At 45.6% G+C, this 12,247-nt stretch overlaps 1 protein-coding gene across 3 annotated transcripts in view; it reads left to right on the top strand.

The window, feature by feature from the left end:
- Positions 1-10,396: 10,396 nt before the first annotated feature.
- Positions 10,397-12,247, top strand: part of SNPH (syntaphilin) — a 49,792-nt gene continuing 47,941 nt past the window's right edge. Inside the window, exons 1-2 of one of the 3 annotated variants that reach the window (XM_083507479.1) lie at positions 10,397-10,532; positions 10,726-10,878. The gene's annotated coding sequence lies outside the window, so the exon portion shown is untranslated. The remainder of the gene's footprint in view (positions 10,533-10,725; positions 10,879-12,247) is intronic. The other 2 variants (XM_083507480.1, XM_083507481.1) reach the window with 2 other exon arrangements.

Here is a 12,247-nt window from a genome sequence, read left to right as displayed (position 1 = left end):
CTGAACAGCAAACAGCTCAGCCGGCCTGCTTTTATAGGCAGCCGGCTGTCAACATTGTAGCAACAACCACCCAGGGTTTCCTGCCTAAAGTAACTGACGTGGACCTGAGTAAAAACTATATACACGATACTCCTGGTGGCCAGGGTGAGAACTTCAATACATAACAGGTAGGAGTGTAGTGGAGCATGGGGGGAGAAGAGTGAGAAGTTCCACTGCATGAGGAGAAGTCATTTGCACAATGACTTCAATTGGCTTCAACCCATCGCGTGTGTTTTGTTTTGTTTTTAAGAAAGGCAAAGAAATGGCCTGCACATGTATGCATGCACACAGACACACACACACGCACAGGGAGCACAGCTATTACCCACTGCAACAAGGCTCTTACCACTCAGCCCCACCAGTTGCATAGAGAGAGGCAGAATATTTGGGACTGACACTCAATAGACTTCTGCTCAGGAATGTGTGAAAACTGTCTGCCATCTCATCATCTAGCTATGGTTTGCCTCTGAAACATCTTGGTGCATGGCTCTTTAGAGACTGCATCTGGCAGGAGGATGTAAGCTTTTCTTCCCATTACTTACCTGGCCACCTTCTGTATTGGAACAGAGGAAGCTGCCTTCTACTGAGTCACACCAATGGCCCATCTAGCTTGATACTGCCTACATCAACCGGCAGTGGCTCTCCAAGGTTTCAGACCTCTGAGCTGTCTCTGTGAAATATCAACTAATAATAATAATAATAATAATAATAATAATAATAATAATATATTGTCATTGCCCCCTTCGGGGACAACGAAATCACTTGACTGCTCCATAAAAACACTAATTAAACAATACAGTATAATACAGCAAGGGAGATTAGATGACTTTCAAAGTCCGGGCTTCCCATTCAGGGCCGTGATCGCTCTGGAGAAGAAGCTGTTCTTAAGACGACTCGTTCTTGTCTTCATCGTCCTGTATCTCCGTCCCGACGGCAAGAGCTCGAAGAGACAGTGACCAGGATGCGATGGATCTTTTACTATGTCCAGTGCCTTCCTATGGCACCTTGTGGCATAAATCTGCTCTAAGGTGGAGAGTGGGCAGCCAACAATGCTCTCAGCTGCCTTAACAACTCTGCACAACCCCATCCTGTCCCGGGTAGTACAGCTTCCGTACCACACACATAAGCCATAAGTGAGCACGCTCTCAATGGCACAGTGATAGAAGGCAAGCAGCAGTTTCTGCGGAAGATGGTTTTTCCTTCGTATTCTCAAAAAATACAGTCTCTGCTGCGCCTTCTTCACAAGCCCCCTTGTGTTGACACTCCAGGACAGATCCTCTTGTAATTCAATGCCCAAAAATCTGAACGTTGTTACCCTCTCCACACAGACGCCATCAATCAAAAGTGGCTGGACGTTGCTCTTCTGTCTCCTGAAGTCCACCACAAGCTCCTTTGTCTTCCTTGTATTTATGAGCAAATTGTTAGCTCTGCACCACTCTGTCAGCCACTCCACCTCATCTCTATAATCCGTTTCACCCTCCCTAATATAGGTGGTGATAGAGCAGTACCCACTACAAAGGCTTTAGTGAATGTGTGCTGAACTGGACTAGGTTTGCCTGCTCATGTCAAAGAGTAGCACTAAGGGCATCTACACTGCACTTACACTCCTCATCTGTTCTTCTGAAAAGTCTGAGAAAAGGCAGACAAACCACAGGGAAATGTAGGATGAGAATTGCTGACAGCATTGTATAAAGGTAAAGGTACCCCTGCCCGTTTGGGCCAGTCTTGCCAGACTCTAGGGTTGTGCGCTCATCTCACTCTATAGGCCGGGAGCCAGCGCTGTCCGCAGACACTTCCGGGTCACGTGGCCAGCGTGACGAAGCTGCATCTGGCGAGCCAGCGCAGCACACGGAACGCCGTTTACCTTCCCGCTGGTAAGCGGTCCCTATTTATCTACTTGCAGCCGGAGGTGCTTTCGAACTGCTAGGTTGGCAGGCGCTGGGACCGAACGACGGGAGCGCACCCCGCCGCGGGGATTCGAACCGCTGACCATGCGATTGGCAAGTCCTAGGCGCTGAGGTTTTACCCACAGCGCCACCCGTGTCCCTTCAGCATTGTATAGAAGCCCCTATAAAAAGTGAGTGAATGAAACATGGTAATTGATTCATCCGGACAGGAAGCATCTACAGGGATAATGCAGTTGCAGAATTAGTGCCTTCATTCTTTCTTGGAATGAAGACTTCATTGCTTGCCAGCTATATACAGCACACAAAAGCATACCTAACAGTCAATTTACATAATCTGAGATGCACTCTAGAATATGGTCTGACTGTTTCAGTTCGTGCAAAAAAAAAAAAAAATCGGCTCACAAAGTGTTGAAGACAAGGCATATTTGGCAAACATTTAGGGTTCCACCAGCTGTTCCACTAGGCCTTTAGTCAGGGCACAGCCTGACTCCCTCCTTTGGCAATCTTCACAGAACTTTAGCCTAATGGTTGCCATCAATTTGAGTTGAGTTAATTTTAATGAAATGATTTTAGAATGCTGTATTATTTTATTGTTGTTAGCCACCCTGAGCCCGGTTTCGGCTGGGGAGGGTGGGATATAAATAAAATTTATTATTTATTATTGTAGGAATTGGACCCAAATTTGAAACACATCAACAAAGATGAGTATGTAGCATACTCATCTTTTTACAAGTCCTGAAATACACAAGTGCTGAAATAGTTCCCAATTCTAATTAACAAGACCTGGCTTACACACACAGTAGAATGGGTTGGTAGAATCCGGAGGTGGTAGAGTAAACTTTACCACTTCAATTTGTAGACCACAGATGCCATTTTAAACTTCTGCACATGAAGCTCCCTGCAAGTAAAAAAACAAGACACTTGCTATGCTACTTTCCTACTTGCAGGGAGACCTGGGGGGGGGGGGAGAGAGAAGCATTCAAAAATGTTATTCCTGGACCCCTACCTGAAGTGATGCAGTCTATTCTACTGCCTCAAAACTCTACCACCTCATTTTGTGGTATACGTAAACCAGACCTAAGAAACGGAAAGCAAGATGGGCCTATATTAGGATGCAGAGCTCTGTGTATAATAAGAGACAATCCAGTTTTTAGCAGCACTGGTTTACTGCTTTGGTTGCATTTGGGAAACCATTGTGGTTGGGGGCCAAACCTGCCATATCTGCCGTTCCTGGCTTCTCCCTATTATGAGTCAAACTAGAAGGGACCTCAAATAAATGTTTGAATCTCATACTTGGGATTCTCTTTTCTCTTTCCCGTTATCTTGGAGGAGGCACATCCCAAACATGGAGTTCATAAACATGTTTAGTGTCGCATCTAGGTTAAGAAAGTGGCAGGGGATGCACAATGCATTTCTGTGAGCAGAAATATACCTATTGCGTGTTTCCTGGCCAACGCTCCAATCTCAGCTGTATCTGCTTCATGCATCTAATGAATTGAACTAGATAGTCCATGAAAGCTTACACCATTATAAATTTGTTAGTATTCAAGGTGCAAGACTTCCTGTTTTTCAGAATAATGATGTTGCCTTGCTTGCTTTAAAATACACTCCAGAAATTCCAGGTACCGTATTTTTTGCACCATAACACTCACTTTTTTCCTCCTAGAAAGTAAGGGGAAATGTCTGTGCGTGTTATGGAGGGAATGCCTACGGGTGGCATGCCTACGGATTTTCCTCCTCTAAAAACTATGTGCGTGTTATGGTCGGGTGCGTGTTATAGAGCGAAAAATACGGTAGTTTCTTTGTATATATGCCAGTAGCATTTTCTAAAAGTATAATGCCGAGAGAAAGCATTGAACCAAGTGAGCCAATTTTTTGAACTGAAAGTCAACATGACAAAAATTAGGTGAGAACATCTATGCTTCCCCATAAAGCAGGATTCAGAATGTGGCATCAATGTGTCTACTGGATCCTCATTTAAAGCAAACAAAATGAGCTCTTCTAAGCCCTTGCAAGACCTCCAGGAAGGCTCTTCATTAATGCTTTTTACAAATTGTAATTTGCACTTCTGGTAGCTACGGCCTGGTTTGTTATTGCCCTTATGTCATTTCACTCTGGAAGCAAGAGGGTTCTTCTGTTCTAACAGGTTACTTTTCTATTCGCTTCAAGAGTCTTCATGAAATTGCTGGTAAGTATTCCTCTGTCTTGACTGGTACCCAATTTCATATGCCTCTGAGAGTGAACTGTAGTTACTGGGTGAGTCGTGAGTGTATGAGGAAGGATGTGGGGGAATTTATGGAAAGCAACCCAAAATTAAATCTTCTGTGTCTCACACTTTCCCACTAATAGGTAGAGAATGATGATGTTGTTTGTGAACAATTGGGTTGCATTTGGTACTTTCCTTGGAGGCTGGTGATAATAGGATGTGTTGCTGATTTGTAGAGGACGTGTGCGCAGAGGTAAGAATCATAGAAGCGTAGAGTTGGAAGGGACCAGAGAGTCATCTAGTCCACCCCTCTGCAATGCAGGAAGATGCAGGTGACCCACAAGGGGATCAAACCCGTAACGGTACGATACGATAATCTTTAGTGTCATTGTCCCATACAGAACAATAAAATTGGGGGGGGGGGATCTACGTAAGACATTCAAAGCCAACAAGCCTGCTATCCCAGCTCTCCCAGCCTGGTTAGCTCCCTAAAAACTCTGATATCCCATTTTTAAAATACAATATACTCCCATAGAGACTCCTTACACTGCATTTAAAACCAAAATCGCATTTGGATAGAAACTGCTTCTCAGGCGGCTAGTCCTAGTCTTTATAACCCTGTACCTTCTTCCAGAAGGCAGAAGCTGAAAGAGATCATTTCTGGGGTGCGCACTAACCTTGGCGTTATCAGCACCCCCCTCTAACCAGCTGAGTGAAGAGTATAGAAGTCCACAAAACGGACACGGAAAGTCCCAAAACTTAGATAAGGAACTCTTTAAGTAGGCAATGGAACATTTTTTTCAGTGTTAGAATATAGCAGGCATGCCCAACAGGTCGATCGCGATCTACTGATCTCTACCCTCAACAACTCTGGCTCCTTCGATGACAATGGGTTGATCACTGCCAGTTTTTATACTGTGAGTAGATCGCATTTTCTTGGGAGTTGGATGTGCCTGGGATAGAGCAAATGCAGTGGTTAAAATAATTAATTAATTTTAATACATTAAAAACCTGACAGTACCAAACTATTGAAGGCTTTTTACCAAAGCCAGACTAAACGTCTTTCCTTCTGCAGTGTTGGATGGCAGGTTGAGAGGAGTTCCCTACCAGGACAGACTTTGCTCGTGTGCTCAAGACATCGATTCCATAAAACATATTCTGTTGCATTGTGCAAAATATGAGCAGGCCAGGGCTGAACTGATATTACCCTTGCTGGTACCTTTCCCGGGAAAATCAGAGGCTCACTATGTCAGGTTCCTATTGGAAGACCGGATAAATGCTAGAACATTAGCAGTGGCCAAGTTTTTATCGGTGGCTGCAAGAACAAATGATCCCTATATTCTGAACAAAATGCTTGTTTAACCTGGAGGTAGGCTGTATGAATTGTGTATTGCTTTGTAATGATTTGTTGGGTCTCTGGACCGTAATAAAGATTGATGATGACATAATTGCATGTTTGGTAGTATGGTGTATCTAGGGCTGCCATACGTCCAGATTTCCCCGGACATTCCCAGGATTTCAAAGGTGTAACTGTATACCGTCCTTTACCTGTAGATAATCATAGAATCGTAGAATCATAGAATCATAGAGTTGGAAGAGACCACAAGGGCCATCGAGTCCAACCCCCTGCCAAGCAGGAAACACCATCAGAGCACTCCTGACATATGGTTGTCAAGCCTCTGCTTAAAGACCTCCAAAGAAGGAGACTCCACCACACTCCTTGGCAGCAAATTCCACTGTCGAACAGCTCCCTTAGCCGTTCCTCATAAGGCATCCTTTCCAGGCCTTTGACCATTTTGGTTGCCCTCCTCTGGACACGTTCCAGTTTGTCAGTGTCCTTCTTGAACTGTGGTGCCCAGAACTGGACACAGTACTCCAGGTGAGGTCTGACCAGAGCAGAATACAGTGGCACTATTACTCCCCTTGATCTAGATCTAGATGCTATACTCCTAGATCCCAGGGCAGTTTCTTTGGGAGGAAATGTGGACTAGAGATAACAACAACAACCACACTTGGCTACCATTATTTGAGTGTCCTTTGTTTCCCCCCCCCCCCCAACCAGTGTGGTAGCAGAGCTGAAAGGCTGCTCAAAAAGATCAGAACAGTGCAGGAGAGGATAGCACAGTATGGGATGAACACAGAAAAGTACCAGCCAGTGACACGGGGCTGGGGCGGGCAGGAAATGAGTGTCATCCGTGTTAGGAGATGAAGACCAGCAGGGGGCTTGCCCGCAAGGGGAAGGAAAATGCCCTTGAACTCTGCAGTAGCTGGAACAATACAGTAGCATAGAACGAAACACTGGCAGAACACTGTACTGCCAGAAACTGCACAAAACGAAAAATAAGCGCACAGGCTGATTTGTTGCTTTCATAATGCCGTTGTATTTTGCTCTCTCTCTTGTAGGGTTCCCCGTTTGATCCTTAGCTACAAATTATCCTGAGTTCTCACAGTGTGATGCTGGCTCGCTGAAAAACCACAGGCAGCTTCTGTGTTAGGTGATGGTTTTCTGAAGGTGCCGGGTGGGTGGGAGGAGACGGGATACTATTCTGTTGCATCACAAGGGGGTGTCATACACCAGAGAATGAGGATAAACACATTTGAAAAGGGAGGGGGACACCTGGTGGGTTGCAGTTTTGAGCAGAGAAATGGCTGGCAGGCGGAGGAAACATTCACTGCTGCCCCCTCCGCTTCTCTTCTCCAAGTCTCTCCTTCTGCCTACAGCTTTTCTCCCTCCCCCCAAAAGCCATTTAGTTACCATGGAACACTTTTGCATGTAACATGTAGTCTGTCACATCAGTTGGCACCTTTGGGATAATCTTACCTTGTGGGGCTGGAGATAAAAGGAGGAAATGCAACAATAACCTTTACAGAGCAAGGGTATCAGAGAGTCCTCTAGCCCCCCAAAAACTTAGGTAAAGGTAAAGGGAGCCCTGACCATTAGGTCCAGTCATGGCCGACTCTGGGGTTGCACGCTCATTTCGCTCTATAGGCCAAGGGAGCCCCCAATTTTTTAGTACTACAAAAAAATCTTTAGAGGAGGAAATAATCTCCAGTGTACAGTATACTGTGGACACTGAATGCTGACATTGGGGGAAATTGGGATAGGATGGGAAATCATCTGGGATGCATAGTGCATTTATCTTGGAAGAGGGCATGAGTGGCACTTCAATAATTTGTTGCAAGTCCTATTTTATTTCTATTAATAACTGCAAAAGATTAGCTGAGTAGGAAGAGCAGCAGGATCCTGTGGTGGATGAAAAACTTATTTACAGTAGCCTAAGTTTTATGGGGGACGTGGGTGGCGCTGTGAGTTAAACCACAGAGCCTAGGACTTGCTGATCAGAAGGTTGGTGAAGGTTGGTGAATCCCCATGATGGGGTGAGCTCCCGTTGCTCGGTCCCTGCTCCTGCCAACCTAGCAGTTCAAAAGCACGTCAAAGTGCAAGTAGATAAATAGGTACCACTCTGGCAGGAAGGTAAACGCTGTTTCCGTGCGCAGAAGCGGCTTAGTCATGCTGGCCACATGACCCAGAAGCTGTACGCCGGCTCCCTCGGCCAGTAAAGCGAGATGAGCACCGCAACCTCAGAGTCCGCCACGACTGGACCTAATGGCCAGGGGTCCCTTTACCTTACTTAAAGTAACACCCACTGAGTTCAATGGGGCTTATAGCTAAGCAGGTAAGTATAAGATTGCAACCGACCAAATATGTTATCAGTGATTAGGCACCATTATCGTCTCAGACCCAATCAAACACATTTTTTAAAAGTATAACTGTTAGCTGTTTTTTCTAATGCTTAGCTGTTTTTTCTAAAACTTAGCTGTTTTTTCTAACGCTCATTGTGAGATGTATTTTCGACAAATACCCAGACAGCTGCAGAATATGCAGTGAGGGAATCATGGCTATAGCCAAGGGGGGGGGCAGCTGCCCCCATCAAGTAAAACAATAGAAATAACTAACTGACCAATCACAGACGTTCTGCCCCCCTAACAAATATCCTGCCTCCCTCCACAAAAATCCTGGCTATGCCCATGGAGGGAATTCAAACACAATTGTCAGCTGTCCTTTTAAGTGAGTTCATTGCGTTGCTGCATCTTTTCCTTAGCAAATAAAATGTAATTGACCTTCTGCCTTATACATACTGCATTATAAATATCACCATCAATTTCATTTACATGGCTCCCTGACTTTCTGGAATAATGGAGCAGCTATTAAATGATAACAAAGCCCCATTAACTTGTATGTTAAACCATTTAACAGAGAAAATGAGAAAGGAAGGGTGGGGAAAAGTTACATTTCCCTGCCCTGCCCTTCTCTCTCTCATATATATATAGAGAGAGAGAGAGAGAGAGAGAGTGAGTGTTGTAGATCACTCTTCATCCCAAAGGATTCCCAGATGGTGTACAAGAGGCATAATATATATATGTATATATTCTTACTAAATACAATAAAATAGCATTCATTAGCAAATGAGAGGCAGCAATAAACCTAATATAAGAACTGTAGGGCACATTGAGGCAGCCAGCCCTTGGGGACATAAATAATAGATCATTTAATTTAAAATTTCTGGAGTCCATTTGTTGGAACAATCAAAATATTGCAAAATAGCGTGCAGGTTCTTTAGAGCACAGGGAAGAATTTTCTCTTTGAAGTCTTCAAAGATGAGTCCTGTCAAGAGGCTTTTCTATACGGCTTGACCACCTAATCCTAGCCAGAGTTGAGCATGCCTAAACCCATTGATTTCAGTGGCCTTGTGCCAGCCTATCTCTTTATAGGATCCGCTTGCCAGACTTTACAGAAGTTCTGTGCTTTGTGCACTAACCGTGCTTAGTGGAAATACACCGGTGTTCAGAAAAGTGTTTCCTATAGGAACCAGGAATTGTGAAGGATGCTTTAAAAACCCACGTGTGCACATGTGCGTTTCTGAGACCTTATTGGACAAAGCTCCCAGGGCACACATACACAAGGGTTTAAGGATGTGGTGGTGTCTGTTGCTCACGGTGGGAAACACTGATGATGTTCTGGTATTGCTGTACCCATTATAGTTGTTGCACAAAGTGTGGTGGCACCGCTCTTGTCCAGAAAACCAGAATAGGGCTGCCATTGTTTTAAATTTCACAAACAACAACAACAAACCTATGGTTACATGGAACATTCAAATAAACACACAAAATGTAACCGGCTGTATTTTTGAATAAATAAGGTATACTATTCATTGTATCAGGGACGCAGGTGGTGCTGTGGGTTAAACCACAGAGCCTAGGACTTGCCGATCAGAAGGTTGGCAGTTCGAATCCCCGCGATGGGGTGAGCTCCCGTTGCTCGGTCCCTGCTCCTGCCAACCTAGCAGTTTGAAAGCACGTCCCAGTGCAAGTAGATAAATAGGTACTGCTCTGGCGGGAAGGTAAATGCCGTTTCCATGCGCTGCTCTGGTTTGCCAGAAGTGGCTTAGTCATGCTGGCCACATGACCCAGAAGCTGTACGCCGGCTCCCTCAGCCAGTAAAGCGAGATGAGCGCCGCAACCCCAGAGTCGTCTGTGACTGGACTTAACGGTCAGGGGTCCCTTTACCTTTATTCATTGTATCAATTTGTAGATTTCAACAGAAGTCTCATAAAGTTCAACGAAAAAAGCAGAAGACCTAGTGGATCAGTTCATTCTCTAGTCAGTTCATGCATAAGGTCCATACACGTACAAGTATCTATTCCACCTGTCTGTTCAAAGAGTCCAATAATCCACATGAAGGGTTGTTACAGTTCCACAGAATCCTTTCACAGAGTCTCATACAGGATAGTAACCCTTCATGTAGATTATTGGACTCTTTGAATAGACAACTTATACATGTATGTACCTTATGCATGAACTGACTAGAATGAACTGATCCACTGAGTCTTCTGCTTTTTTCGTTGAACTTTATGAGACTTCTGTTGAAATCTACAAACTGATACAATGAATAGCATACCTTATTTATACAAAGGTACAGCCGGTTACGTTTTGTGTGTTTATTGCTTTAAACTTGCCTTTGCTATTGTGGCTCTAACAGCAGCCTCTTGACCTGCAGAAATTACACACGTGAAGCTTTTTTTCCCCCTGGCATTCTGATGAAGCTATGGAAAAGCACTCTCGCTTGATTGATTGCGCCCAGAAGCAAGACCGGGTGACAATTCTTCCGAGCCAGCCCGGCGCGCCTCCCGCCGGTTTTTCACGATGCTGTCTCTTTAAGGAGGAAGTGCGGAGACAACCGCAAAGTACGCAGCTGCCTGGGCAGATCAGCCTCCCTCCCCTCCCGTCGGCCCCAGCCGGAGAGAACAGCTCAGCCCAGCCGCCTCTCCCACAAGCCCTGCAAGGGAGAGCATCAAGCATGGAAGAAGAAATACGCACAGGTGATGATGCAGGGAGTTGCAGACGTTATCCTTTGGTTGTGGATAGTCTTTCTCTTTTTTTGCAAAGGGTAGGGGGCATATTTAGGGTCTGGGAGGAATCTAAGGGGATCTAATCTCCTTGGGACCAAAGATCCAGCTGGAACGCTTGGCTCTTATCTGCTCCCTGTTTTCTATTTTCCTTGGTCGGTGGCAGGTTGCTGATCCAGCCAGCTAGCTGGCTTCCTCATGCAAGTACCGCATTGGGGCTGCGCCCTCATCCAGCCTCCCCTCCCCAAGGTGTCGCCAAGAAGACGTTTGCTTTTGGAAATTACCCCGTCTGCCCCACCCCACGACTGAGCTGTCTCGGGTAAGTACCACGGAGAGATAATTTTTTTGCATCCTTCCTGGGAGGGATAGAGTGCGGGGCTGTTGGTTTTTGCAAATGTGCAAGGGATGGGGAGCAAGTCTGCGAATTTAGGGCATTCAGCCGCCACACATGTGGACCTCTTGTGCATGGAAAAGGGTCGAGCATGCCTTCCCCACCCCCTACCCCTTTTTCTGCTGAAAACTTAAAAAGATGATCCATGAAGATGCTTTGCAAAGAGAGCGGCTGCATACCTGCGAAAGCCGGAAGGTGCTTCTCGGCGTCTGTCATTCTCCTCTTTTCCCCTTTTCTCCTCCCACTCCATTAAGGGCAGGTAGGGAGAATCTGCTCTGGATCAGACACACCCGTTGGCGAATACATCTGTTCAGACAGACCCTGGCACCTCTCGCAGCACAGTGTAAATCTGTGGTAGCTTCTTAAAAAATAATAAATGTTTTCCATCGTCATTGTTGCAGTCTCTTTGAGGTGAAACACATGAATTGGGCTGGCCCTGCAGGGTGTGTGGTGCCTTTTTTGGTTTCTGTGTCCCCCCTCCATTCAAGGTCATTGCTAGAACTCCTCTCTCACGAAATCATCCTGTTTCTTTTTGATTTCCCCCCTTTAAAAAAGATAGAATAGCACATGCCTGAAGGTTTTTCTCAGATCCCCAAGCTTCTCCATCTTGAACTAAAAAGAGACTTACCTTTGCAGCCTGGGCCTGTACCAAATCAAGGGCTCTGTACTAGGTAACATGCCTCTCTGCTCCCCCCCCCCTTTTTATTTTTTTGCTCCATAGTGCTAGAATAGGGTATGTACTTGTGATCTCTACACAGCATTATGCATCTTGATTTATGATATCTGATCTCCTGGGATCTCTTTCTCCGCCCCCCCCCCCATTATTCGGTTTGGAAATGTAATTTCATCTGGCCAGCCTGCTAGCCTTTGTTTCAAAGGCGTATGTCATCCTTTCTCCCATGTAATGTGGCATTTTTTCGTTCTGTAAACAGCAGTTTTCCGCCGCCTGTTATCTCTGAGCCACCAGCTCTCCTTGGACCTCCCTTAAGAGGCTCGGTCCTTTAAAACACCCCGGTAATTAATATCGCAGGTGCACAGAGGATTCCCTTCCTACACATCTGCCAAAGAATAAACCCTTCAGCAAATCAGGAGCACCAAGCTTGAGGCAGCCTAGTAGCCACCTACGGCTAGCCCAGAGGAGCTCACTTCTTGTTGTTTAGTCGTTTAGTCGTTTAGTCGTGTCCGACTCTTTGTGACCCCCTGGACCAGAGCACGCCAGGCACTCCTGTCTTCCACTGCCTCCCGCAGTTTGGTCAAACTCATCTTGGTAGCTTCGAGAACACGGTCCCACCATCTC

The sequence above is a fragment of the Podarcis liolepis genome (genome assembly GCF_965112155.1).
Source record: "Podarcis liolepis genome assembly, chromosome: 6".
Taxonomy (NCBI): Eukaryota; Metazoa; Chordata; class Lepidosauria; order Squamata; family Lacertidae; genus Podarcis; species Podarcis liolepis.
Note: the sequence above shows the minus strand (reverse complement) of the source record. Positions and strands in the feature narration are given on the sequence as shown.